Source organism: Sturnus vulgaris, chromosome 11 (genome assembly GCF_052056855.1).
Source record: "Sturnus vulgaris isolate bStuVul1 chromosome 11, bStuVul1.hap1, whole genome shotgun sequence".
Lineage (NCBI taxonomy): Eukaryota > Metazoa > Chordata > Aves > Passeriformes > Sturnidae > Sturnus > Sturnus vulgaris.
The window spans coordinates 21,707,937-21,735,030 of NC_142253.1; positions in this window are offsets into that span (position 1 = coordinate 21,707,937).

A 27,094-nucleotide genomic window follows, 5' to 3' on the forward strand; every position below is an offset into this window, starting at 1 on the left:
CAGACACACCCGTAACTGAAAAGCCAAAGAAACTTCAGTCACCTGGTTCTTGGCAGCCTGTCAATAATTATTTCTTGGTGGGACAGTGAGAACTTACCTGCAGGAGGTCCAGAGGGCTTCAGAACAACTTCATAGCGCCACGTCATGGGAGGAGCCTTGCCAGCAACCCCATCTAGAAGCAAACCAAGATGAGAAGAGTTTCCATTGTGCACCAGGCCTGGCTGTGGCCCTGGGCTCACGGCAGGGCTCCTGCTCGGGGCTGCTCCTGTGCCTTGGGCCTCTGGGCACTCAGGGCAGCTGTGGGAGGAGCTGCAGTGGGAGGGACCTTGGTGCACGAGTCCCATTTCCCAGGGGCTGGGAAGGAACGAGCTCCGGAGGCCTCGAAGCCGAGGTGCCTCCAGCTGTGGCTGCTGCCGGGCCGTGCAAGGGCAGGCTCTGGGGGAAGAGCTGCTGCCACACAGCCCTGCCCAGGGCTGAGCCTGGCACAGCAATTACCTCCTGTGCCTGTACCCGTGCCTGGCATCGCCTTTCTTCTTGACGCAGAGGCTGCCGATGAGTGACTGCTTCCACTGGGAAATGCTGCCTTCCACAGAAGCTCTATGTCCAGATCTTACGGAGAAAGGAAGAGAGATAGTTGGATCAGATGGAACTGTTCCCTATTTGGGTGCTGGCATCTTCAGGAGGCAATACTTGTCAACAATATGGACAAGGCTCAGGAAAAGGCCCAGGCTCTTGGGGCAGTGACAGGGCTCTCTCTTGTCCAAATCACCACCTCTCCTGATCTACCCTGAGACCAGGAAATTGCAGGGGATCTCAGGGTGTGCAAGGCCTATGGGGCACTTTGGGCTCCCAGTCAGCTGATGTCAAAGGCCTTCCTGCAGAGGCTGGGGAGAAGCTGCAGCCAGGCCGGGCTGTGAAAAAGCCCTGCAGGGCGTGACAGCAGCAGTGGGGCAGCCAGGCTGCCATGGATCCCTTCCCTCTTCGCCGGGTATAGTGTGTCCAGATGTGGAAAGAAAGACCCGGGCTGCTGAATCTCAAAAAAAGGCTGAAGGAAGTGCTCCCACCTTGTCTTCTCTGCATCATTTGTTTCAGTATTTTCTGCATGTCTTCTGATGGTTCTTGGGATTTCTTGTCTGCTCTGTCCGGGATCTTTCCCGTCGGAGGACCTTAGAGCAACAGAGTTCCATTTCCCAGCAGTGGATCCCACAAAAGCAGTGCTCGGCCTGTGGGGTCAGCAGGGACACACTACTCACCCCTGCGATGGGAGCCGGGCTTGCCTGCAGCAGCCAGGCCAGGAGTTGGAGAAATGCTCCCTGCAGACACACCTGTAACTCAACAGCCACAGAAGCTTCTGTCACCTCTGCTGCTCTGCACGGGCAGCCCTGAGCTGCAAGAGCAGTGAGGGGGAATTGCACAGGGCGAGGGCACACAAATGCATGGCACTGTCCATAGCTCACAGCTTTGGGCTCTGAGCTGGCAGCTCCCCCCGGGGGAAAGGCCTTCACCTACCCTCGCCATCTCCCCGAGGCTCATCCCAGAATGTGGGTTGGGAAGCCAGATCACCTTCACCAACAGGTTCATCTGCAAAGGAAGCAGGACAGAGCAGCTCCCAGCACTGCAGGAGATCGTCAGGCTGCCTGGGACCTGCGAGGAGGCGTGCAAAGCACAGCCCCGGGGCATAGTCCTGGGCCCTTCCCTTCCCTCTCTGCTCTTCTCCATGGCTGCAGAGAGCACATGGAAGGAGACAGTGGCATTGCACGTGGCAAGAGGATGTACAGTTAAATGCTCCTTCCTCCCACTGACTGTGATCCTGTGGGATCATCAGGGCTCCAGAAGGGAGCAGGGCAATGTTTCCAGAAACCATCAACCTTGATTTGATCTTAAGGGAAATGGCACATGTATGAGCTCTTGCCACAGTGACACTGCTTATTCTATCCGGAAAGGGCCATTGAGAACTTGCCTCCAGCATTCTCTGCGAATTTTAAGCCATATTCTACCAGGGCTTCCAGGTAATCCATGTCACGATCCCAGTCTAGAAGGGAGCACAGGTCAGAAGCATTTCCCTGGTGTGTTGGGATTCCCTTCTGCCTTAGGGGACTGGGCAGTGCAAGGGGCTCGGGTAAGGGTGTGAGAGCCAGATGGGAATGGACATGGCCAAAGCTGCAGAGGGGCCTGGGGAGCTCTGGGCTGGCTCCTGGTCACTCTCCACCCTCTTTGCAGGCCCTGTGCAACATCTCTGCACAGGAAATTGGGGCAGCCCAGGGCCCACTGGGTGTTCTCTCTCTTGCGCAGAGGAAACACTCCCTAAAGCCCTGGCGAAAAACTGTAGCAGGCAGTGCCACAACCATGCCTCTGTCCTTCCTGCCTTCCCTCCCTCCCTCCCTCCCTCTCTCCTTTCCTCTTTTGCCAGGGCCAGCTCCCCCAGCCCAAGGGGTCAGAGTCAGGCCCTGTCAGGACACTCTGGAGCCCTGCTCTCCCCCTCTGCCCTTTCCCCACCATGGTCACCGCTTGCAGCCCCTCCCAGCTTTCGGCCAGTGTCTCCCAGGGAGGGACCCCAGCAGGAGTGCTCAGTACCCGAGTGCCCTGAGCCTGCTCAGGATAATTCCTCTGGGCTGTGCCCGTCTTGTTCAGGCTGCGCCCGCACTGCCAAGCAGCAGAGATGGCGGCTGAAGGCTCAGCAGGGCTCAGGCCCAGAGGCACAGCAATTACCTCCTGTGACTGTGCCTGGCATCGCTTTCCTTCCTGCAGCAGAGACACTGCTTCCTCCAGGGAATGCTGCCTTCAGCACAGCTTCTACATCCACTTCAGGAGGAAGGAAAAAGGACAGCTGGATGAGATGGAGCCATTCCCCATTGGGGAGGTGGAACCTTCAGGACGCAATGCTTGTGCAACACATTGATAAGGATCAGGAAAATGCCCAGGCCCTTGGAGCTGGGCCAGGGCCCTTCCTTCTCCGAACATCTGCCCTTTCTGATCAACCCCGAGACAGGCAATTTGCAGGGATTTCAGAGTGTGCAAGGCCCATGGGGCTATTTAGGCTCCCTGTCAGCTGATGCCAAAGGCCTTCCTGCAGAGGCTGGGGAGAAGCTGCAGCCAGGCCAGGCTGGGAAACAGCCCTGCAGGGTGTGAAGACAGCAGTGGGGCAGCCAGGCTGCCATGGATCCCTCCCTGCTGTGGTGGGCACGGCGTGTCCAGATGTGCAGAGAAAGCCCCTGGGTTGTGAGACTCAGGAGGAGGCTGAGGGAAATGCACCCACCTTGTTTTCCCTGCAGCATTTCCTTCAGCATTTGCCTCATGACCTCTAATGGCTCCAGGGTTTTCCTGTCTGCCATGTGTTTGCTGTTTTCTGTTGGAGGACCTTAACAGAAAGTAGTTCCATTTCCCAGGAGTGGATCCCACAAAAGCAGTGCTCAGCCTGTGGGGTCAGCAGTGACACACTACTCACCCCTACGATGGGAGCTGAGCTTGTGAGCGACATCCAGGCCAGGAGCTGAAGAAGCCCTCCCTGCAGACACACCCGTAACTGAAAAGCCAAAGAAACTTCAGTCACCTGGTTCTTGGCAGCCTGTCAATAATTATTTCTTGGTGGGACAGTGAGAACTTACCTGCAGGAGGTCCAGAGGGCTTCAGAACAACTTCATAGCGCCACGTCATGGGAGGAGCCTTGCCAGCAACCCCATCTAGAAGCAAACCAAGATGAGAAGAGTTTCCAGTGTGCACCAGGCCTGGCTGTGGCCCTGGGCTCACGGCAGGGCTCCTGCTCGGGGCTGCTCCTGTGCCTTGGGCCTCTGGGCACTCAGGGCAGCTGTGGGAGCAGCCGCAGTGGGAGGGACCTTGGTGCACGAGTCCCATTTCCCAGGGGCTGGGAAGGAACGAGCTCCGGAGGCCTCGAAGCCGAGGTGCCTCCAGCTGTGGCTGTTGCCGGGCCGTGCAAGGGCAGGCTCTGGGGGAAGAGCTGCTGCCACACAGCCCTGCCCAGGGCTGAGCCTGGCACAGCAATTACCTCCTGTGCCTGTACCCGTGCCTGGCATCGCCTTTCTTCTTGACGCAGAGGCTGCCGATGAGTGACTGCTTCCACTGGGAAATGCTGCCTTCCACAGAAGCTCTATGTCCAGATCTTACGGAGAAAGGAAGAGAGATAGTTGGATCAGATGGAACTGTTCCCTATTTGGGTGCTGGCATCTTCAGGAGGCAATACTTGTCAACAATATGGACAAGGCTCAGGAAAAGGCCCAGGCTCTTGGGGCAGTGACAGGGCTCTCTCTTGTCCAAATCACCACCTCTCCTGATCTACCCTGAGACCAGGAAATTGCAGGGGATCTCAGGGTGTGCAAGGCCTATGGGGCACTTTGGGCTCCCAGTCAGCTGATGTCAAAGGCCTTCCTGCAGAGGCTGGGGAGAAGCTGCAGCCAGGCCGGGCTGTGAAAAAGCCCTGCAGGGCGTGACAGCAGCAGTGGGGCAGCCAGGCTGCCATGGATCCCTTCCCTCTTCGCCGGGTATAGTGTGTCCAGATGTGGAAAGAAAGACCCGGGCTGCTGAATCTCAAAAAAAGGCTGAAGGAAGTGCTCCCACCTTGTCTTCTCTGCATCATTTGTTTCAGTATTTTCTGCATGTCTTCTGATGGTTCTTGGGATTTCTTGTCTGCTCTGTCCGGGATCTTTCCCGTCGGAGGACCTTAGAGCAACAGAGTTCCATTTCCCAGCAGTGGATCCCACAAAAGCAGTGCTCGGCCTGTGGGGTCAGCAGGGACACACTACTCACCCCTGCGATGGGAGCCGGGCTTGCCTGCTGGAACCAGCACAGGAGCTGGAGAAATGCTCCCTGCAGACACACCTGTAACTCAACAGCCACAGAAGCTTCTGTCATCTCTGCTGCTCTGCACGGGCAGCCCTGAGCTGCAGGAGCAGTGAGGGGGAATTGCACAGGGCGAGGGCACACACGCGCACGGCTCTGTCCTGGCACCTGCAGCCATGCCCCCCCGGTCGAGCTTTGGGCTCTGAGCTGGCAGCTTCCCCAGGGGGAAAGGTCTTCACCTACCCTCGCCATCTCCCCGAGGCTCATCCAGGAATGTGGGTTGGGAAGCCAGATCACCTTCACCAACAGGTTCATCTGCAAAGGAAGCAGGACAGAGCAGCTCTCAGCACTGCAGGAGGTCCTCAGGCTGCCTGGGGCCAGGCAAAGGCACAAGCACAAGGCACAGCCCCAGGCCCTTCCCTTCTCTCTCTGCTCTTCTCCGTGGCTGCACAAAGCACATGGAAGGAGACAGTGGCATTGCACATGGGAAGAAGATTTAACAGCTAAATCCTTCTTTCTCCCACTGACAGCCGTCCTGTGGGATCATCAGGGCTCCAGAAAGAAGGAGGTCAAGGTTTCCAGAAACCATCAGCCTCCAGAGGAACTTAAGCAAAGTGGCACATGAGCGGGCTTCTGCCACCTTGACACTGATTATTCTGTCAGTAAAGGGACACTGAGAATTTGCCTCCGGCATCTGGGAAAGTCTTCAAACCTCCATTCACCAGCAATTCCCAATAATGCATGCCCTGATCCCCATCTGGAAGGGAGCACAGATCAGAAGCATTTCCATGGTGTACTGGGATCCCCTTCTGCCTTAGGGATCTGGGCACTGCAAGGGGGTTGGGAAAGGCTGTGGGGGCCAGATGTGAATGGACGTGGCCAAAGCTGCAGAGGGGCATGGGGAGCTCTGGGCTGGCTCTGGTCACTCTGCACACTCTTTCCACGTCCTGTGCAACATCCCTGAAGCGCTGTGCCCGCACTGCCAAGCAGCAGAGAGGGCAGCTGAAGGCTCAGCAGGGCTCAGGCCCAGAGGCACAGCAATTACCTCCTGCGACTGTGCCTGGCATCGCCTCCCTTCCTGTAGAAGAGGCTGGAACAGAACCACTGCTTCCTCTGGGAAAACCTTCCTTCTGCACAGCCTCTACTTTCATTTCTGGAGAAAGGAAAAGGGAGCGCTGGATGAGGTGGAGGCATTCCCCACTGGGGAGGTGGCACCTTCAGGAGATGGTGAAAGATGTGGTTCAGGATCAGGAAAATGGCCAGGCTCTTGGAGCTGGGCCAGAGCACTCCCTCACTGAAACACCCGCCCTGCTGATCTACCCCAAGACCGGGAAATTGCAGGGGATTTCAGAGTGTGCATGGCCAGTGGGGCATTTTGGGCTCCCAGTCAGCTGATGCCAAAGGCCTTCCTGCAGAGGCTGGGGGGAAGCTGCAGCCAGGCCAAGCAGGGAAACAGCCCTGCAGGGTGTGAGAGCTGCAGCGAGGCAGCCAGGCTGCCATGGATCCCTTCCCGCTGTGCCAGGTATGGCGTGTCCAGATGTGCAGAGAAAGCCCCTGGGTTGTGAGTCTCAGGAGGAGGCTGAGGGAAATGGAACCCCCTTGTTTTCCCTGCAGCACCTCTTTCAGCATTTGCCTCATGACTTCTAATGGCTCCAGGGTTTTCCTGTCTGCCATGTGTTTGCTGTTTTCTGTTGGAGGACCTTAACAGAAAGTAGTTCCATTTCCCAGGAGTGGATCCCACAAAAGCAGTGCTCAGCCTGTGGGGTCAGCAGTGACGCACTACTCACCCCTATGACGGGAGCTGAGCTTGTGAGCGACATCCAGGCCAGGAGCTGAAGAAGCCCTCCCTGCAGACACACCCGTAACTGAAAAGCCAAAGAAACTTCAGTCACCTGGTTCTTGGCAGCCTGTCAATAATTATTTCTTGGTGGGACAGTGAGAACTTACCTGCAGGAGGTCCAGAGGGCTTCAGAACAACTTCATAGCGCCACGTCATGGGAGGAGCCTTGCCAGCAACCCCATCTAGAAGCAAACCAAGATGAGAAGAGTTTCCAGTGTGCACCAGGCCTGGCTGTGGCCCTGGGCTCACGACGGGGCTCCTGCTCGGGGCTGCTCCTGTGCCTTGGGCCTCTGGGCACTCAGGGCAGCTGTGGGAGCAGCCGCAGCGGGAGGGACCTTGGTGCACGAGTCCCATTTCCCAGGGGCTGGGAAGGAACGAGCTCCGGAGGCCTCGAAGCCGAGGTGCCTCCAGCTGTGGCTGCTGCCGGGCCGTGCAAGGGCAGGCTCTGGGGGAAGAGCTGCTGCCACACAGCCCTGCCCAGGGCTGAGCCCGGCACCGCAATTAGGAGTTTCGGCATTTTGGGCTCCCAGTCAGCTGATGCCAAAGGTCTTCCTGCAGAGGCTGGGGAGAAGCTGCAGCCAGGCCAGGCTGGGAAACAGCCCTGCAGGGCGGGTCAGCAGCAGCGGGGCAGCCAGGCTGCCATGGATCCCTTCCCGCTGTGCCGGGCACAGCATGTGCAGATGTGCAGAGAAAGCTCCCAGATGCTTCAACTCAGGAAAAGGCTGAGGCAAGTACACGCACCATGTCTTCTCTGCATCATTTGTTTCAGTATTTTCCGCACGCCTTCTGATGATTCTTGGGATTTCTTGTCTGCTCTGTCCGGGATCTTTCCCGTCGGAGGACCTTAGAGCAACAGAGTTCCATTTCCCAGCAGTGGATCCCATAAAAGCAGTGCTCGGCCTGTGGGGTCAGCAGGGACACACTACTCACCCCTGCGATGGGAGCCGGGCTTGCCTGCTGGAACCAGCACAGGAGCTGGAGAAATGCTCCCTGCAGACACACCTGTAACTCAACAGCCACAGAAGCTTCTGTCATCTCTGCTGCTCTACACGGGCAGCCCTGAGCTGCAGGAGCAGTGAGGGGGAATTGCACAGGGCGAGGGCACACACGCGCACGGCTCTGTCCTGGCACCTGCAGCCATGCCCCCCCGGTCGAGCTTTGGGCTCTGAGCTGGCAGCTTCCCCGGGGGAAAGGTCTTCACCTACCCTCGCCATCTCCCCGAGGCTCATCCCAGAATGTGGGTTGGGAAGCCAGATCACCTTCACCAACAGGTTCATCTGTAAAGGAAGCAGGACAGAGCAGCTCTCAGCACTGCAGGAGATCCTCAGGCTGCCTGGGACCTGCGAGGAGGCGTGCAAAGCACAGCCCCGGGGCATAGTCCTGGGCCCTTCCCTTCCCTCTCTGCTCTTCTCCATGGCTGCAGAGAGCACATGGAAGGAGACCGTGGCATTGCACGTGGCAAGAGGATGTACAGTTAAATGCTCCCTCCTCCCACTGACTGTGATCCTGTGGGATCGTCAGGGCTCCAGAAGGGAGCAGGGCAATGTTTCCAGAAACCATCAACCTTGATTTGATCTTAAGGGAAATGGCACATGTATGAGCTCTTGCCACAGTGACACTGCTTATTCTATCCGGAAAGGGCCATTGAGAACTTGCCTCCAGCATTCTCCGCGAATTTTAAGCCAGATTCCACCAGGGCTTCCAGGTAATCCATGTCACGATCCCAGTCTAGAAGGGAGCACAGGTCAGAAGCATTTCCGTGGTGTGCTGGGATTCCCTTCTGCCTTAGGGAACTGGGCAGTGCAAGGGGCTCGGGTAAGGGTGTGGGAGCCAGATGTGAATGGACATGGCCAACACTGGGTGTTCTCTCCCTCCCACAGAGGAAAGCCTCCCTAAAGCTTTATGGAAAACCATCCCCAAGGCTTCGTGGGGAGAAGGGAGCGCTGTCCTGGGAAAGGGGAGCCAGGCGGCCGGCTCACCTGCTCCCTTCCCTCGCCATGGAGCTGCCTGGGCAGCCCTGGGAGGGAGGGCCACTGCCAGGAGGAGCAGGAGGAAGAGGCGCAGAGCAAGGGCCATGGTGCCTTGCCCTGTGCCAGTCCCGCAGCTCTTGCTGCCGCCGCTGTCCTGACGCCGCTGTCCCGACGCCGCTGTCCCAATGTCAGCACCACTGCCGCCGCCGCCGCCGCCGCTGCTGCTGCTGCTGCCGCAACGGTTGTGCTCAAGGACTGACTGCTCGGTGGCTGTGGTGCTGTGCAACCACGGGTCTCTGGGACCTCTGTGACCTCAGAGCCTGCTGTGACCTCAGCCTGCTGTCAGCCCAGAGCCTGCTGTGACCTCATGGCCTTAGCTGTGCCCCCAGAGCGTACCGCCATCTGTACGAATGGGCTGCCCTGACTGTAAATGGTTTGCTTCATCAAAGGCCATTGCTTAGCAAAACCTTTTGTTTTGCCTGCTGACACTGCTGGTCAGGCTGTGTCCCTGGAGATGCTCCTGATGGCTTCCTGTAGCAATGGGGAGCAAAGAGACACCTACCCCCTTATGCGTCCCACAGAGATCGCTTTATTATAGAAATCACCCCCCTTTTATACCTTTCATCTCAATGAGACAAAACCAAAACTTTAGAGAAGATGGGCACCCATTGGCTGGCTCAGCTGCCGTCTGCCCATGCGTCTTTTCCCCCAGTCTGCTCCCCATTCATACGCTGTCCACATGTTCCTCCTCATTCCTGCCTCTCACTTCTCAGCCAACTTCCAGCCGTCCAGCCTGCAGCTGAGCCTTCCCCACAGGGATTTCTGCTGAACATAACCCTTAGCAACTTGAACAATTACAATCCCATATCCCACAGCTTCCCTCTTTTCCTGGGCATGCTGCTGGTGGAGGTCCAGGCGCAGATGATGCCACTGAAGGAGATGTGCCCTCAGCCCAGGGATGCTCAGCATGGGCTCCCCCAGCCCCTCGGGGCCCCGCTGCTGGTCACAGCAGCCCCTGCCTGGCTCCTGCCTGCCCGCACCGTGGGCATCCATGGCTGCTCCTGGACATGGAGCTCAGCCAGTGCTGCTGCCGTGTGGGCTTTGCTGGTGGTACTACTCGGACACTGGGGTGACAGCTCCATCGCTCCATCTCTTTATTGGAACAGAAGAATGGGCCATCACCTACCCCTGGGGGGGGGGGGGGGGGGGAGGGGGGGTTCACCTTCAGTGTTGTTTAGAGGGTAGGGCCAGGGGGCTTAGGGGGCTGGGTTGATGCTGGGGTCTCTAGAAGAACATGGGAATGAGCTGGGACGGGGCAGAGGGAGATCAAAAAAGGGAGTGAAGGCAGCTTGGGGATACCCATGGGGAGAAGAGATGGCAGGGGGATCTAGAGGGTCACAGGAGGTTCCCTCATAGATGGCCATTTTGGGGTCTTCTTCTCAGAGCTCCTGTAAGGGCTGCCCAGGAGCCCTCTGCTGGAGGAGCTGCTCCATTGGTCCGAGCGCCAGGTGTAGCCTCCAGCTTTCATCTGCTGTCCAGAGGCGCTCCTGTGGAGAGAGGAGTGTCTGAGGCCCCAGCTGCCGCTGGCACACAGGGACCCTCCTGCACAGCAGGGCCCAGAGCTGGCAAGGCTCCCCAGCACGGCTGGAGCTGCTGGCACACCTTGGCCCAGCTGGACAGCTGCCCCTCAAGGCCCCGGCCAGCAGGGGATGGCTCTGGGCAGGGTCCCTGGCCAGGAGCGGGCCCCAGAGCGCGTCTGCCTTCCAAGGGCAATCTGGTCCCTGCTCTTTCTCCTCCCCGCCTTGCTTTGCCTCTGCCCGCTGCTCCTGGGGCTGCTCTTGGCCCCGCAGCCTCAGTGGGAGCCAGCACTGGCTGCAGCCCCAGTGGGCTCCCCTGGACAAGGCCCAGCAATGAAGAGGCCAATGAAAGCACCGGGCAGCAGCAGAACCCTCAGCAGAGTTATGTGGACAACCACTGACCAGCCACAATTCTACAGCAACTCACTGAGAATGGTTCCTGTCTACAAGCAGCCATCCAATGAAGCTGTCTGAGGGGAAGAGCAACAAAACACTCACCGTTTTCTCTTCCAGCAATACCAGATTCCAACAGAGCACAACATGAAGATGAGTGCCCCAGCAGCCACGATGGCCATTAACTCAAGTAAACAGCGTGTTCCGTGACAGACACCGCTTCCAATGCCCTTCTGGGAATCGGGAACACGTGTTGAGGTGCCGGCTGCATCTGTGAGAGCAATGGGGAGCGTGAGCCCGGGCTCTGCTCCACTGCTGAGCTGGCAGCTCGCTGGACACGGCCAGGATGTTGTCTGCTTCCCCCAGAGCTGGGGCCTGCAGGCACCTTGGCACCCCTTGGCACAGGCTGTGCCACCCAACAAAGCCCAGAGGGCCGGGAGGAGAGCCCGGGGATGGCGCAGCTGCTTGGGCAGTCGCTCCTTCCAGGGAGCCGGGCCCACCCATGCCTGAGCAGCCAGTGCCAGCCCCGACCCTGCCTGCCCCGTGACAGCTCCCCCAGCCCAAGGGGACAGAGTCAGGGCCTGTCAGGACACAGGGCAGCCCCTGCCCAGCCGGGAGTCAGGGCTGGCTGTGGCCCTGGGCTCACAACAGGGCTCCCGCTCGGGGCTGCTCCTGTGCCTTGGGCCTCTGGGCACTCAGGGCAGCTGTGGGAGGAGCTGCAGTGGGAGGGACCTTGGTGCACGAGTCCCATTTCCCAGGGGCTGGGAAGGAACGAGCTCCGGAGGCCTCGAAGCCGAGGCGCCTCCAGCTTTGGCTGCTGCCGGGCCGTGCAAGGGCAGGCTCTGGGGGAAGAGCTGCTGCCACACAGCCCTGCCCAGGGCTGAGCCTGGCACAGCAATTACCTCCTGTGCATGTGCCCGTGCCTGGCATTGCTTTCCCTCCTGGAGTAGAGGCTGGAAGTGAGCCACTGCTTCCTCCTTGAAGTGGCTCCTTCTGCATAGACTTTTGGTCTATCATTTGAGAAAGAAAAAGGACGTTGGATCAGATGGAAACAATCCCCAATAGAGAGCTGTCATCTTCAGGAGGCAATGCTTGGCAAAGTGGCAGGTAAAGATCAGGAAAATGCACAGACTCTTGAGGCTGACCAGAGCACTCCCTCCTCTAAACTGCAAGCCCTCTTGAATGCCAGGAGACCGGGAAATTGCAGGGGATCTCAGGGAGTGCATGGCCCGTGGGGCAGTTTGGGCTCCCTGTCAGCTGAGGCCAAAGGCCTTCCTGCAGAGGCTGGGGAGAAGCTGCAGCCAGGCTAGGCTGGGAAACAGCCCTGTAGGGTGTGACAGCAGCAGTGGGGCAGCGAGGCTGCCATGGATCCCTTCCCACTGTGCTGGGCACAGCGGGGAAAGATGTGCAGAGAAAGCCCCCGGCTGCTGAGTCTCACGAGAAGGCTGAAGAAAATGCACCCACCTTGTCCTCCCTGCATTTCCTTCTGTGTTTGTCTCAGGAATACATCTGAGTCAAGAGATTTTTTGGCTCCAGTATCTTGGGTCTTTCCTTTTGGAGGACCTTAAGAGAAACAAGTTCCATTTTCCAGGAGTGGATCCCACAAAAGCAGTGCTCGGCCTGTGGGGTCAGCAGGGACACACTACTCACCCCTGCGATGGGAGCCGGGCTTGCCTGCAGCAGCCAGGCCAGGAGTTGGAGAAATGCTCCCTGCAGACACACCTGTAACTCAACAGCCACAGAAGCTTCTGTCACCTCTGCTGCTCTGCACGGGCAGCCCTGAGCTGCAAGAGCAGTGAGGGGGAATTGCACAGGGCGAGGGCACACAAATGCATGGCACTGTCCATAGCTCACAGCTTTGGGCTCTGAGCTGGCAGCTCCCCCCGGGGGAAAGGCCTTCACCTACCCTCGCCATCTCCCCGAGGCTCATCCCAGAATGTGGGTTGGGAAGCCAGATCACCTTCACCAACAGGTTCATCTGCAAAGGAAGCAGGACAGAGCAGCTCCCAGCACTGCAGGAGATCCTCAGGCTGCCTGGGACCTGCGAGGAGGCGTGCAAAGCACAGCCCCGGGGCATAGTCCTGGGCCCTTCCCTTCCCTCTCTGCTCTTCTCCATGGCTGCAGAGAGCACATGGAAGGAGACAGTGGCATTGCACGTGGCAAGAGGATGTACAGTTAAATGCTCCCTCCTCCCACTGACTGTGATCCTGTGGGATCGTCAGGGCTCCAGAAGGGAGCAGGGCAATGTTTCCAGAAACCATCAACCTTGATTTGATCTTAAGGGAAATGGCACATGTATGAGCTCTTGCCACAGTGACACTGCTTATTCTATCCGGAAAGGGCCATTGAGAACTTGCCTCCAGCATTCTCCGCGAATTTTAAGCCAGATTCCACCAGGGCTTCCAGGTAATCCATGTCACGATCCCAGTCTAGAAGGGAGCACAGGTCAGAAGCATTTCCGTGGTGTGCTGGGATTCCCTTCTGCCTTAGGGGACTGGGCAGTGCAAGGGGCTCGGGTAAGGGTGTGGGAGCCAGATGTGAATGGACATGGCCAACACTGGGTGTTCTCTCCCTCCCACAGAGGAAAGCCTCCCTAAAGCTTTATGGAAAACCATCCCCAAGGCTTCGTGGGGAGAAGGGAGCGCTGTCCTGGGAAAGGGGAGCCAGGCGGCCGGCTCACCTGCTCCCTTCCCTCGCCATGGATCTGCCTGGGCAGCCCTGGGAGGGAGGGCCACTGCCAGGAGGAGCAGGAGGAAGAGGCGCAGAGCAAGGGCCATGGTGCCTTGCCCTGTGCCAGTCCCGCAGCTCTTGCTGCCGCCGCTGTCCTGACGCCGCTGTCCCGACGCCGCTGTCCCAATGTCAGCACCACTGCCGCCGCCGCCGCTGCCGCTGCTGCTGCTGCTGCCGCAACGGTTGTGCTCAAGGACTGACTGCTCGGTGGCTGTGGTGCTGTGCAACCACGGGTCTCTGGGACCTCTGTGACCTCAGAGCCTGCTGTGACCTCAGCCTGCTGTCAGCCCAGAGCCTGCTGTGACCTCATGGCCTTAGCTGTGCCCCCAGAGCGTACCGCCATCTGTACGAATGGGCTGCCCTGACTGTAAATGGTTTGCTTCATCAAAGGCCATTGCTTAGCAAAACCTTTTGTTTTGCCTGCTGACACTGCTGGTCAGGCTGTGTCCCTGGAGATGCTCCTGATGGCTTCCTGTAGCAATGGGGAGCAAAGAGACACCTACCCCCTTATGCGTCCCACAGAGATCGCTTTATTATAGAAATCACCCCCCTTTTATACCTTTCATCTCAATGAGACAAAACCAAAACTTTAGAGAAGATGGGCACCCATTGGCTGGCTCAGCTGCCGTCTGCCCATGCGTCTTTTCCCCCAGTCTGCTCCCCATTCATACGCTGTCCACACGTTCCTCCTCATTCCTGCCTCTCACTTCTCAGCCAACTTCCAGCCGTCCAGCCTGCAGCTGAGCCTTCCCCACAGGGATTTCTGCTGAACATAACCCTTAGCAACTTGAACAATTACAATCCCATATCCCACAGCTTCCCTCTTTTCCTGGGCATGCTGCTGGTGGAGGTCCAGGCGCAGATGATGCCACTGAAGGAGATGTGCCCTCAGCCCAGGGATGCTCAGCATGGGCTCCCCCAGCCCCTCGGGGCCCCGCTGCTGGTCACAGCAGCCCCTGCCTGGCTCCTGCCTGCCCGCACCGTGGGCATCCATGGCTGCTCCTGGACATGGAGCTCAGCCAGTGCTGCTGCCGTGTGGGCTTTGCTGGTGGTACTACTCGGACACTGGGGTGACAGCTCCATCGCTCCATCTCTTTATTGGAACAGAAGAATGGGCCATCACCTACCCCGGGGGGGGGGGGGGGGGGGGGGGGGGGGTTCACCTTCAGTGTTGTTTAGAGGGTAGGGCCAGGGGGCTTAGGGGGCTGGGTTGATGCTGGGGTCTCTAGAAGAACATGGGAATGAGCTGGGACGGGGCAGAGGGAGATCAAAAAAGGGAGTGAAGGCAGCTTGGGGATACCCATGGGGAGAAGAGATGGCAGGGGGATCTAGAGGGTCACAGGAGGTTCCCTCATAGATGGCCATTTTGGGGTCTTCTTCTCAGAGCTCCTGTAAGGGCTGCCCAGGAGCCCTCTGCTGGAGGAGCTGCTCCATTGGTCCGAGCGCCAGGTGTAGCCTCCAGCTTTCATCTGCTGTCCAGAGGCGCTCCTGTGGAGAGAGGAGTGTCTGAGGCCCCAGCTGCCGCTGGCACACAGGGACCCTCCTGCACAGCAGGGCCCAGAGCTGGCAAGGCTCCCCAGCACGGCTGGAGCTGCTGGCACACCTTGGCCCAGCTGGACAGCTGCCCCTCAAGGCCCCGGCCAGCAGGGGATGGCTCTGGGCAGGGTCCCTGGCCAGGAGCGGGCCCCAGAGCGCGTCTGCCTTCCAAGGGCAATCTGGTCCCTGCTCTTTCTCCTCCCCGCCTTGCTTTGCCTCTGCCCGCTGCTCCTGGGGCTGCTCTTGGCCCCGCAGCCTCAGTGGGAGCCAGCACTGGCTGCAGCCCCAGTGGGCTCCCCTGGACAAGGCCCAGCAATGAAGAGGCCAATGAAAGCACCGGGCAGCAGCAGAACCCTCAGCAGAGTTATGTGGACAACCACTGACCAGCCACAATTCTACAGCAACTCACTGAGAATGGTTCCTGTCTACAAGCAGCCATCCAATGAAGCTGTCTGAGGGGAAGAGCAACAAAACACTCACCGTTTTCTCTTCCAGCAATACCAGATTCCAACAGAGCACAACATGAAGATGAGTGCCCCAGCAGCCACGATGGCCATTAACTCAAGTAAACAGCGTGTTCCGTGACAGACACCGCTTCCAATGCCCTTCTGGGAATCGGGAACACGTGTTGAGGTGCCGGCTGCATCTGTGAGAGCAATGGGGAGCGTGAGCCCGGGCTCTGCTCCACTGCTGAGCTGGCAGCTCGCTGGACACGGCCAGGATGTTGTCTGCTTCCCCCAGAGCTGGGGCCTGCAGGCACCTTGGCACCCCTTGGCACAGGCTGTGCCACCCAACAAAGCCCAGAGGGCCGGGAGGAGAGCCCGGGGATGGCGCAGCTGCTTGGGCAGTCGCTCCTTCCAGGGAGCCGGGCCCACACATCCCTGAGCAGCCAGTGCCAGCCCCGACCCTGCCTGCCCCGTGACAGCTCCCCCAGCCCAAGGGGACAGAGTCAGGGCCTGTCAGGACACAGGGCAGCCCCTGCCCAGCCGGGAGTCAGGGCTGGCTGTGGCCCTGGGCTCACAACAGGGCTCCCGCTCGGGGCTGCTCCTGTGCCTTGGGCCTCTGGGCACTCAGGGCAGCTGTGGGAGGAGCTGCAGTGGGAGGGACCTTGGTGCACGAGTCCCATTTCCCAGGGGCTGGGAAGGAACGAGCTCCGGAGGCCTCGAAGCCGAGGCGCCTCCAGCTTTGGCTGCTGCCGGGCCGTGCAAGGGCAGGCTCTGGGGGAAGAGCTGCTGCCACACAGCCCTGCCCAGGGCTGAGCCTGGCACAGCAATTACCTCCTGTGCATGTGCCCGTGCCTGGCATTGCTTTCCCTCCTGGAGTAGAGGCTGGAAGTGAGCCACTGCTTCCTCCTTGAAGTGGCTCCTTCTGCATAGACTTTTGGTCTATCATTTGAGAAAGAAAAAGGACGTTGGATCAGATGGAAACAATCCCCAATAGAGAGCTGTCATCTTCAGGAGGCAATGCTTGGCAAAGTGGCAGGTAAAGATCAGGAAAATGCACAGACTCTTGAGGCTGACCAGAGCACTCCCTCCTCTAAACTGCAAGCCCTCTTGAATGCCAGGAGACCGGGAAATTGCAGGGGATCTCAGGGAGTGCATGGCCCGTGGGGCAGTTTGGGCTCCCTGTCAGCTGAGGCCAAAGGCCTTCCTGCAGAGGCTGGGGAGAAGCTGCAGCCAGGCTAGGCTGGGAAACAGCCCTGTAGGGTGTGACAGCAGCAGTGGGGCAGCGAGGCTGCCATGGATCCCTTCCCACTGTGCTGGGCACAGCGGGGAAAGATGTGCAGAGAAAGCCCCCGGCTGCTGAGTCTCACGAGAAGGCTGAAGAAAATGCACCCACCTTGTCCTCCCTGCATTTCCTTCTGTGTTTGTCTCAGGAATACATCTGAGTCAAGAGATTTTTTGGCTCCAGTATCTTGGGTCTTTCCTTTTGGAGGACCTTAAGAGAAACAAGTTCCATTTTCCAGGAGTGGATCCCACAAAAGCAGTGCTCGGCCTGTGGGGTCAGCAGGGACACACTACTCACCCCTGCGATGGGAGCCGGGCTTGCCTGCAGCAGCCAGGCCAGGAGTTGGAGAAATGCTCCCTGCAGACACACCTGTAACTCAACAGCCACAGAAGCTTCTGTCACCTCTGCTGCTCTGCACGGGCAGCCCTGAGCTGCAAGAGCAGTGAGGGGGAATTGCACAGGGCGAGGGCACACAAATGCATGGCACTGTCCATAGCTCACAGCTTTGGGCTCTGAGCTGGCAGCTCCCCCCGGGGGAAAGGCCTTCACCTACCCTCGCCATCTCCCCGAGGCTCATCCCAGAATGTGGGTTGGGAAGCCAGATCACCTTCACCAACAGGTTCATCTGCAAAGGAAGCAGGACAGAGCAGCTCCCAGCACTGCAGGAGATCCTCAGGCTGCCTGGGACCTGCGAGGAGGCGTGCAAAGCACAGCCCCGGGGCATAGTCCTGGGCCCTTCCCTTCCCTCTCTGCTCTTCTCCATGGCTGCAGAGAGCACATGGAAGGAGACAGTGGCATTGCACGTGGCAAGAGGATGTACAGTTAAATGCTCCTTCCTCCCACTGACTGTGATCCTGTGGGATCATCAGGGCTCCAGAAGGGAGCAGGGCAATGTTTCCAGAAACCATCAACCTTGATTTGATCTTAAGGGAAATGGCACATGTATGAGCTCTTGCCACAGTGACACTGCTTATTCTATCCGGAAAGGGCCATTGAGAACTTGCCTCCAGCATTCTCTGCGAATTTTAAGCCATATTCTACCAGGGCTTCCAGGTAATCCATGTCACGATCCCAGTCTAGAAGGGAGCACAGGTCAGAAGCATTTCCCTGGTGTGTTGGGATTCCCTTCTGCCTTAGGGGACTGGGCAGTGCAAGGGGCTCGGGTAAGGGTGTGAGAGCCAGATGGGAATGGACATGGCCAAAGCTGCAGAGGGGCCTGGGGAGCTCTGGGCTGGCTCCTGGTCACTCTCCACCCTCTTTGCAGGCCCTGTGCAACATCTCTGCACAGGAAATTGGGGCAGCCCAGGGCCCACTGGGTGTTCTCTCTCTTGCGCAGAGGAAACACTCCCTAAAGCCCTGGCGATAAACTGTAGCAGGCAGTGCCACAACCATGCCTCTGTCCTTCCTGCCTTCCTTCCCTCCCTCCCTCCCTCCCTCCCTCCCTCCCTCCCTCTCTCCTTTCCTCTTTTGCCAGGGCCAGCTCCCCCAGCCCAAGGGGTCAGAGTCAGGCCCTGTCAGGACACTCTGGAGCCCTGCTCTCCCCCTCTGCCCTTTCCCCACCATGGTCACCGCTTGCAGCCCCTCCCAGCTTTCGGCCAGTGTCTCCCAGGGAGGGACCCCAGCAGGAGTGCTCAGTACCCGAGTGCCCTGAGCCTGCTCAGGATAATTCCTCTGGGCTGTGCCCGTCTTGTCCGGGCTGCGCCCGCACTGCCAAGCAGCAGAGATGGCGGCTGAAGGCTCAGCAGGGCTCAGGCCCAGAGGCACAGCAATTACCTCCTGTGACTGTGCCTGGCATCGCTTTCCTTCCTGCAGCAGAGACACTGCTTCCTCCAGGGAATGCTGCCTTCAGCACAGCTTCTACATCCACTTCAGGAGGAAGGAAAAAGGACAGCTGGATGAGATGGAGCCATTCCCCATTGGGGAGGTGGAACCTTCAGGACGCAATGCTTGTGCAACACATTGATAAGGATCAGGAAAATGCCCAGGCCCTTGGAGCTGGGCCAGGGCCCTTCCTTCTCCGAACATCTGCCCTTTCTGATCAACCCCGAGACAGGCAATTTGCAGGGATTTCAGAGTGTGCAAGGCCCATGGGGCTATTTAGGCTCCCCGTCAGCTGATGCCAAAGGCCTTCCTGCAGAGGCTGGGGAGAAGCTGCAGCCAGGCCAGGCTGGGAAACAGCCCTGCAGGGTGTGAAGACAGCAGTGGGGCAGCCAGGCTGCCATGGATCCCTTCCTGCTGTGGTGGGCACGGCGTGTCCAGATGTGCAGAGAAAGCCCCTGGGTTGTGAGACTCAGGAGGAGGCTGAGGGAAATGCACCCACCTTGTTTTCCCTGCAGCATTTCCTTCAGCATTTGCCTCATGACCTCTAATGGCTCCAGGGTTTTCCTGTCTGCCATGTGTTTGCTGTTTTCTGTTGGAGGACCTTAACAGAAAGTAGTTCCATTTCCCAGGAGTGGATCCCACAAAAGCAGTGCTCAGCCTGTGGGGTCAGCAGTGACGCACTACTCACCCCTACGATGGGAGCTGAGCTTGTGAGCGACATCCAGGCCAGGAGCTGAAGAAGCCCTCCCTGCAGACACACCCGTAACTGAAAAGCCAAAGAAACTTCAGTCACCTGGTTCTTGGCAGCCTGTCAATAATTATTTCTTGGTGGGACAGTGAGAACTTACCTGCAGGAGGTCCAGAGGGCTTCAGAACAACTTCATAGCGCCACGTCATGGGAGGAGCCTTGCCAGCAACCCCATCTAGAAGCAAACCAAGATGAGAAGAGTTTCCAGTGTGCACCAGGCCTGGCTGTGGCCCTGGGCTCACGACGGGGCTCCTGCTCGGGGCTGCTCCTGTGCCTTGGGCCTCTGGGCACTCAGGGCAGCTGTGGGAGCAGCCGCAGCGGGAGGGACCTTGGTGCACGAGTCCCATTTCCCAGGGGCTGGGAAGGAACGAGCTCCGGAGGCCTCGAAGCCGAGGTGCCTCCAGCTTTGGCTGCTGCCGGGCCGTGCAAGGGCAGGCTCTGGGGGAAGAGCTGCTGCCACACAGCCCTGCCCAGGGCTGAGCCTGGCACAGCAATTACCTCCTGTGCCTGTACCCGTGCCTGGCATTGCCTTTCTTCTTGACGCAGAGGCTGCCGATGAGTGACTGCTTCCACTGGGAAATGCTGCCTTCCACAGAAGCTCTATGTCCAGATCTTACGGAGAAAGGAAGAGAGATAGTTGGATCAGATGGAACTGTTCCCTATTTGGGTGCTGGCATCTTCAGGAGGCAATACTTGTCAACAATATGGACAAGGCTCAGGAAAAGGCCCAGGCTCTTGGGGCAGTGACAGGGCTCTCTCTTGTCCAAATCACCACCTCTCCTGATCTACCCTGAGACCAGGAAATTGCAGGGGATCTCAGGGTGTGCAAGGCCTATGGGGCACTTTGGGCTCCCAGTCAGCTGATGTCAAAGGCCTTCCTGCAGAGGCTGGGGAGAAGCTGCAGCCAGGCCGGGCTGTGAAAAAGCCCTGCAGGGCGTGACAGCAGCAGTGGGGCAGCCAGGCTGCCATGGATCCCTTCCCTCTTCGCCGGGTATAGTGTGTCCAGATGTGGAAAGAAAGACCCGGGCTGCTGAATCTCAAAAAAAGGCTGAAGGAAGTGCTCCCACCTTGTCTTCTCTGCATCATTTGTTTCAGTATTTTCTGCATGTCTTCTGATGGTTCTTGGGATTTCTTGTCTGCTCTGTCCGGGATCTTTCCCGTCGGAGGACCTTAGAGCAACAGAGTTCCATTTCCCAGCAGTGGATCCCACAAAAGCAGTGCTCGGCCTGTGGGGTCAGCAGGGACACACTACTCACCCCTGCGATGGGAGCCGGGCTTGCCTGCTGGAACCAGCACAGGAGCTGGAGAAATGCTCCCTGCAGACACACCTGTAACTCAACAGCCACAGAAGCTTCTGTCATCTCTGCTGCTCTGCACGGGCAGCCCTGAGCTGCAGGAGCAGTGAGGGGGAATTGCACAGGGCGAGGGCACACACGCGCACGGCTCTGTCCTGGCACCTGCAGCCATGCCCCCCCGGTCGAGCTTTGGGCTCTGAGCTGGCAGCTTCCCCAGGGGGAAAGGTCTTCACCTACCCTCGCCATCTCCCCGAGGCTCATCCAGGAATGTGGGTTGGGAAGCCAGATCACCTTCACCAACAGGTTCATCTGCAAAGGAAGCAGGACAGAGCAGCTCTCAGCACTGCAGGAGGTCCTCAGGCTGCCTGGGGCCAGGCAAAGGCACAAGCACAAGGCACAGCCCCAGGCCCTTCCCTTCTCTCTCTGCTCTTCTCCGTGGCTGCACAAAGCACATGGAAGGAGACAGTGGCATTGCACATGGGAAGAAGATTTAACAGCTAAATCCTTCTTTCTCCCACTGACAGCCGTCCTGTGGGATCATCAGGGCTCCAGAAAGAAGGAGGTCAAGGTTTCCAGAAACCATCAGCCTCCAGAGGAACTTAAGCAAAGTGGCACATGAGCGGGCTTCTGCCACCTTGACACTGATTATTCTGTCAGTAAAGGGACACTGAGAATTTGCCTCCGGCATCTGGGAAAGTCTTCAAACCTCCATTCACCAGCAATTCCCAATAATGCATGCCCTGATCCCCATCTGGAAGGGAGCACAGATCAGAAGCATTTCCATGGTGTACTGGGATCCCCTTCTGCCTTAGGGATCTGGGCACTGCAAGGGGGTTGGGAAAGGCTGTGGGGGCCAGATGTGAATGGACGTGGCCAAAGCTGCAGAGGGGCATGGGGAGCTCTGGGCTGGCTCTGGTCACTCTGCACACTCTTTCCACGTCCTGTGCAACATCCCTGAAGCGCTGTGCCCGCACTGCCAAGCAGCAGAGAGGGCAGCTGAAGGCTCAGCAGGGCTCAGGCCCAGAGGCACAGCAATTACCTCCTGCGACTGTGCCTGGCATCGCCTCCCTTCCTGTAGAAGAGGCTGGAACAGAAGCACTGCTTCCTCTGGGAAAACCTTCCTTCTGCACAGCCTCTACTTTCATTTCTGGAGAAAGGAAAAGGGAGCGCTGGATGAGGTGGAGGCATTCCCCACTGGGGAGGTGGCACCTTCAGGAGATGGTGAAAGATGTGGTTCAGGATCAGGAAAATGGCCAGGCTCTTGGAGCTGGGCCAGAGCACTCCCTCACTGAAACACCCGCCCTGCTGATCTACCCCAAGACCGGGAAATTGCAGGGGATTTCAGAGTGTGCATGGCCAGTGGGGCATTTTGGGCTCCCAGTCAGCTGATGCCAAAGGCCTTCCTGCAGAGGCTGGGGAGAAGCTGCAGCCAGGCCAAGCAGGGAAACAGCCCTGCAGGGTGTGAGAGCTGCAGCGAGGCAGCCAGGCTGCCATGGATCCCTTCCCGCTGTGCCAGGTATGGCGTGTCCAGATGTGCAGAGAAAGCCCCTGGGTTGTGAGTCTCAGGAGGAGGCTGAGGGAAATGGAACCCCCTTGTTTTCCCTGCAGCACCTCTTTCAGCATTTGCCTCATGACTTCTAATGGCTCCAGGGTTTTCCTGTCTGCCATGTGTTTGCTGTTTTCTGTTGGAGGACCTTAACAGAAAGTAGTTCCATTTCCCAGGAGTGGATCCCACAAAAGCAGTGCTCAGCCTGTGGGGTCAGCAGTGACGCACTACTCACCCCTATGACGGGAGCTGAGCTTGTGAGCGACATCCAGGCCAGGAGCTGAAGAAGCCCTCCCTGCAGACACACCCGTAACTGAAAAGCCAAAGAAACTTCAGTCACCTGGTTCTTGGCAGCCTGTCAATAATTATTTCTTGGTGGGACAGTGAGAACTTACCTGCAGGAGGTCCAGAGGGCTTCAGAACAACTTCATAGCGCCACGTCATGGGAGGAGCCTTGCCAGCAACCCCATCTAGAAGCAAACCAAGATGAGAAGAGTTTCCAGTGTGCACCAGGCCTGGCTGTGGCCCTGGGCTCACGACAGGGCTCCTGCTCGGGGCTGCTCCTGTGCCTTGGGCCTCTGGGCACTCAGGGCAGCTGTGGGAGCAGCCGCAGCGGGAGGGACCTTGGTGCACGAGTCCCATTTCCCAGGGGCTGGGAAGGAACGAGCTCCGGAGGCCTCGAAGCCGAGGTGCCTCCAGCTGTGGCTGCTGCCGGGCCGTGCAAGGGCAGGCTCTGGGGGAAGAGCTGCTGCCACACAGCCCTGCCCAGGGCTGAGCCCGGCACCGCAATTAGGAGTTTCGGCATTTTGGGCTCCCAGTCAGCTGATGCCAAAGGTCTTCCTGCAGAGGCTGGGGAGAAGCTGCAGCCAGGCCAGGCTGGGAAACAGCCCTGCAGGGCGGGTCAGCAGCAGCGGGGCAGCCAGGCTGCCATGGATCCCTTCCCGCTGTGCCGGGCACAGCATGTGCAGATGTGCAGAGAAAGCTCCCAGATGCTTCAACTCAGGAAAAGGCTGAGGCAAGTACACGCACCATGTCTTCTCTGCATCATTTGTTTCAGTATATTCCGCACGCCTTCTGATGATTCTTGGGATTTCTTGTCTGCTCTGTTCGGGATCTTTCCCGTCGGAGGACCTTAGAGCAACAGAGTTCCATTTCCCAGCAGTGGATCCCATAAAAGCAGTGCTCGGCCTGTGGGGTCAGCAGGGACACACTACTCACCCCTGCGATGGGAGCCGGGCTTGCCTGCTGGAACCAGCACAGGAGCTGGAGAAATGCTCCCTGCAGACACACCTGTAACTCAACAGCCACAGAAGCTTCTGTCATCTCTGCTGCTCTACACGGGCAGCCCTGAGCTGCAGGAGCAGTGAGGGGGAATTGCACAGGGCGAGGGCACACACGCGCACGGCTCTGTCCTGGCACCTGCAGCCATGCCCCCCCGGTCGAGCTTTGGGCTCTGAGCTGGCAGCTTCCCCGGGGGAAAGGTCTTCACCTACCCTCGCCATCTCCCCGAGGCTCATCCCAGAATGTGGGTTGGGAAGCCAGATCACCTTCACCAACAGGTTCATCTGTAAAGGAAGCAGGACAGAGCAGCTCTCAGCACTGCAGGAGATCCTCAGGCTGCCTGGGACCTGCGAGGAGGCGTGCAAAGCACAGCCCCGGGGCATAGTCCTGGGCCCTTCCCTTCCCTCTCTGCTCTTCTCCATGGCTGCAGAGAGCACATGGAAGGAGACCGTGGCATTGCACGTGGCAAGAGGATGTACAGTTAAATGCTCCCTCCTCCCACTGACTGTGATCCTGTGGGATCGTCAGGGCTCCAGAAGGGAGCAGGGCAATGTTTCCAGAAACCATCAACCTTGATTTGATCTTAAGGGAAATGGCACATGTATGAGCTCTTGCCACAGTGACACTGCTTATTCTATCCGGAAAGGGCCATTGAGAACTTGCCTCCAGCATTCTCCGCGAATTTTAAGCCAGATTCCACCAGGGCTTCCAGGTAATCCATGTCACGATCCCAGTCTAGAAGGGAGCACAGGTCAGAAGCATTTCCGTGGTGTGCTGGGATTCCCTTCTGCCTTAGGGAACTGGGCAGTGCAAGGGGCTCGGGTAAGGGTGTGGGAGCCAGATGTGAATGGACATGGCCAACACTGGGTGTTCTCTCCCTCCCACAGAGGAAAGCCTCCCTAAAGCTTTATGGAAAACCATCCCCAAGGCTTCGTGGGGAGAAGGGAGCGCTGTCCTGGGAAAGGGGAGCCAGGCGGCCGGCTCACCTGCTCCCTTCCCTCGCCATGGAGCTGCCTGGGCAGCCCTGGGAGGGAGGGCCACTGCCAGGAGGAGCAGGAGGAAGAGGCGCAGAGCAAGGGCCATGGTGCCTTGCCCTGTGCCAGTCCCGCAGCTCTTGCTGCCGCCGCTGTCCTGCCGCCGCTGTCCCGACGCCGCTGTCCCAATGTCAGCACCACTGCCGCCGCCGCCGCCGCCGCTGCTGCTGCTGCTGCCGCAACGGTTGTGCTCAAGGACTGACTGCTCGGTGGCTGTGGTGCTGTGCAACCACGGGTCTCTGGGACCTCTGTGACCTCAGAGCCTGCTGTGACCTCAGCCTGCTGTCAGCCCAGAGCCTGCTGTGACCTCATGGCCTTAGCTGTGCCCCCAGAGCGTACCCCCATCTGTACGAATGGGCTGCCCTGACTGTAAATGGTTTGCTTCATCAAAGGCCATTGCTTAGCAAAACCTTTTGTTTTGCCTGCTGACACTGCTGGTCAGGCTGTGTTCCTGGAGATGCTCCTGATGGCTTCCTGTAGCAATGGGGAGCAAAGAGACACCTACCCCCTTATGCGTCCCACAGAGATCGCTTTATTATAGAAATCACCCCCCTTTTATACCTTTCATCTCAATGAGACAAAACCAAAACTTTAGAGAAGATGGGCACCCATTGGCTGGCTCAGCTGCCGTCTGCCCATGCGTCTTTTCCCCCAGTCTGCTCCCCATTCATACGCTGTCCACACGTTCCTCCTCATTCCTGCCTCTCACTTCTCAGCCAACTTCCAGCCGTCCAGCCTGCAGCTGAGCCTTCCCCACAGGGATTTCTGCTGAACATAACCCTTAGCAACTTGAACAATTACAATCCCATATCCCACAGCTTCCCTCTTTTCCTGGGCATGCTGCTGGTGGAGGTCCAGGCGCAGATGATGCCACTGAAGGAGATGTGCCCTCAGCCCAGGGATGCTCAGCATGGGCTCCCCCAGCCCCTCGGGGCCCCGCTGCTGGTCACAGCAGCCCCTGCCTGGCTCCTGCCTGCCCGCACCGTGGGCATCCATGGCTGCTCCTGGACATGGAGCTCAGCCAGTGCTGCTGCCGTGTGGGCTTTGCTGGTGGTACTACTCGGACACTGGGGTGACAGCTCCATCGCTCCATCTCTTTATTGGAACAGAAGAATGGGCCATCACCTACCCCTGGGGGGGGGGGGGGGGGGAGGGGGGGTTCACCTTCAGTGTTGTTTAGAGGGTAGGGCCAGGGGGCTTAGGGGGCTGGGTTGATGCTGGGGTCTCTAGAAGAACATGGGAATGAGCTGGGACGGGGCAGAGGGAGATCAAAAAAGGGAGTGAAGGCAGCTTGGGGATACCCATGGGGAGAAGAGATGGCAGGGGGATCTAGAGGGTCACAGGAGGTTCCCTCATAGATGGCCATTTTGGGGTCTTCTTCTCAGAGCTCCTGTAAGGGCTGCCCAGGAGCCCTCTGCTGGAGGAGCTGCTCCATTGGTCCGAGCGCCAGGTGTAGCCTCCAGCTTTCATCTGCTGTCCAGAGGCGCTCCTGTGGAGAGAGGAGTGTCTGAGGCCCCAGCTGCCGCTGGCACACAGGGACCCTCCTGCACAGCAGGGCCCAGAGCTGGCAAGGCTCCCCAGCACGGCTGGAGCTGCTGGCACACCTTGGCCCAGCTGGACAGCTGCCCCTCAAGGCCCCGGCCAGCAGGGGATGGCTCTGGGCAGGGTCCCTGGCCAGGAGCGGGCCCCAGAGCGCGTCTGCCTTCCAAGGGCAATCTGGTCCCTGCTCTTTCTCCTCCCCGCCTTGCTTTGCCTCTGCCCGCTGCTCCTGGGGCTGCTCTTGGCCCCGCAGCCTCAGTGGGAGCCAGCACTGGCTGCAGCCCCAGTGGGCTCCCCTGGACAAGGCCCAGCAATGAAGAGGCCAATGAAAGCACCGGGCAGCAGCAGAACCCTCAGCAGAGTTATGTGGACAACCACTGACCAGCCACAATTCTACAGCAACTCACTGAGAATGGTTCCTGTCTACAAGCAGCCATCCAATGAAGCTGTCTGAGGGGAAGAGCAACAAAACACTCACCGTTTTCTCTTCCAGCAATACCAGATTCCAACAGAGCACAACATGAAGATGAGTGCCCCAGCAGCCACGATGGCCATTAACTCAAGTAAACAGCGTGTTCCGTGACAGACACCGCTTCCAATGCCCTTCTGGGAATCGGGAACACGTGTTGAGGTGCCGGCTGCATCTGTGAGAGCAATGGGGAGCGTGAGCCCGGGCTCTGCTCCACTGCTGAGCTGGCAGCTCGCTGGACACGGCCAGGATGTTGTCTGCTTCCCCCAGAGCTGGGGCCTGCAGGCACCTTGGCACCCCTTGGCACAGGCTGTGCCACCCAACAAAGCCCAGAGGGCCGGGAGGAGAGCCCGGGGATGGCGCAGCTGCTTGGGCAGTCGCTCCTTCCAGGGAGCCGGGCCCACACATCCCTGAGCAGCCAGTGCCAGCCCCGACCCTGCCTGCCCCGTGACAGCTCCCCCAGCCCAAGGGGACAGAGTCAGGGCCTGTCAGGACACAGGGCAGCCCCTGCCCAGCCGGGAGTCAGGGCTGGCTGTGGCCGTGGGCTCACAACAGGGCTCCCGCTCGGGGCTGCTCCTGTGCCTTGGGCCTCTGGGCACTCAGGGCAGCTGTGGGAGGAGCTGCAGTGGGAGGGACCTTGGTGCACGAGTCCCATTTCCCAGGGGCTGGGAAGGAACGAGCTCCGGAGGCCTCGAAGCCGAGGCGCCTCCAGCTTTGGCTGCTGCCGGGCCGTGCAAGGGCAGGCTCTGGGGGAAGAGCTGCTGCCACACAGCCCTGCCCAGGGCTGAGCCTG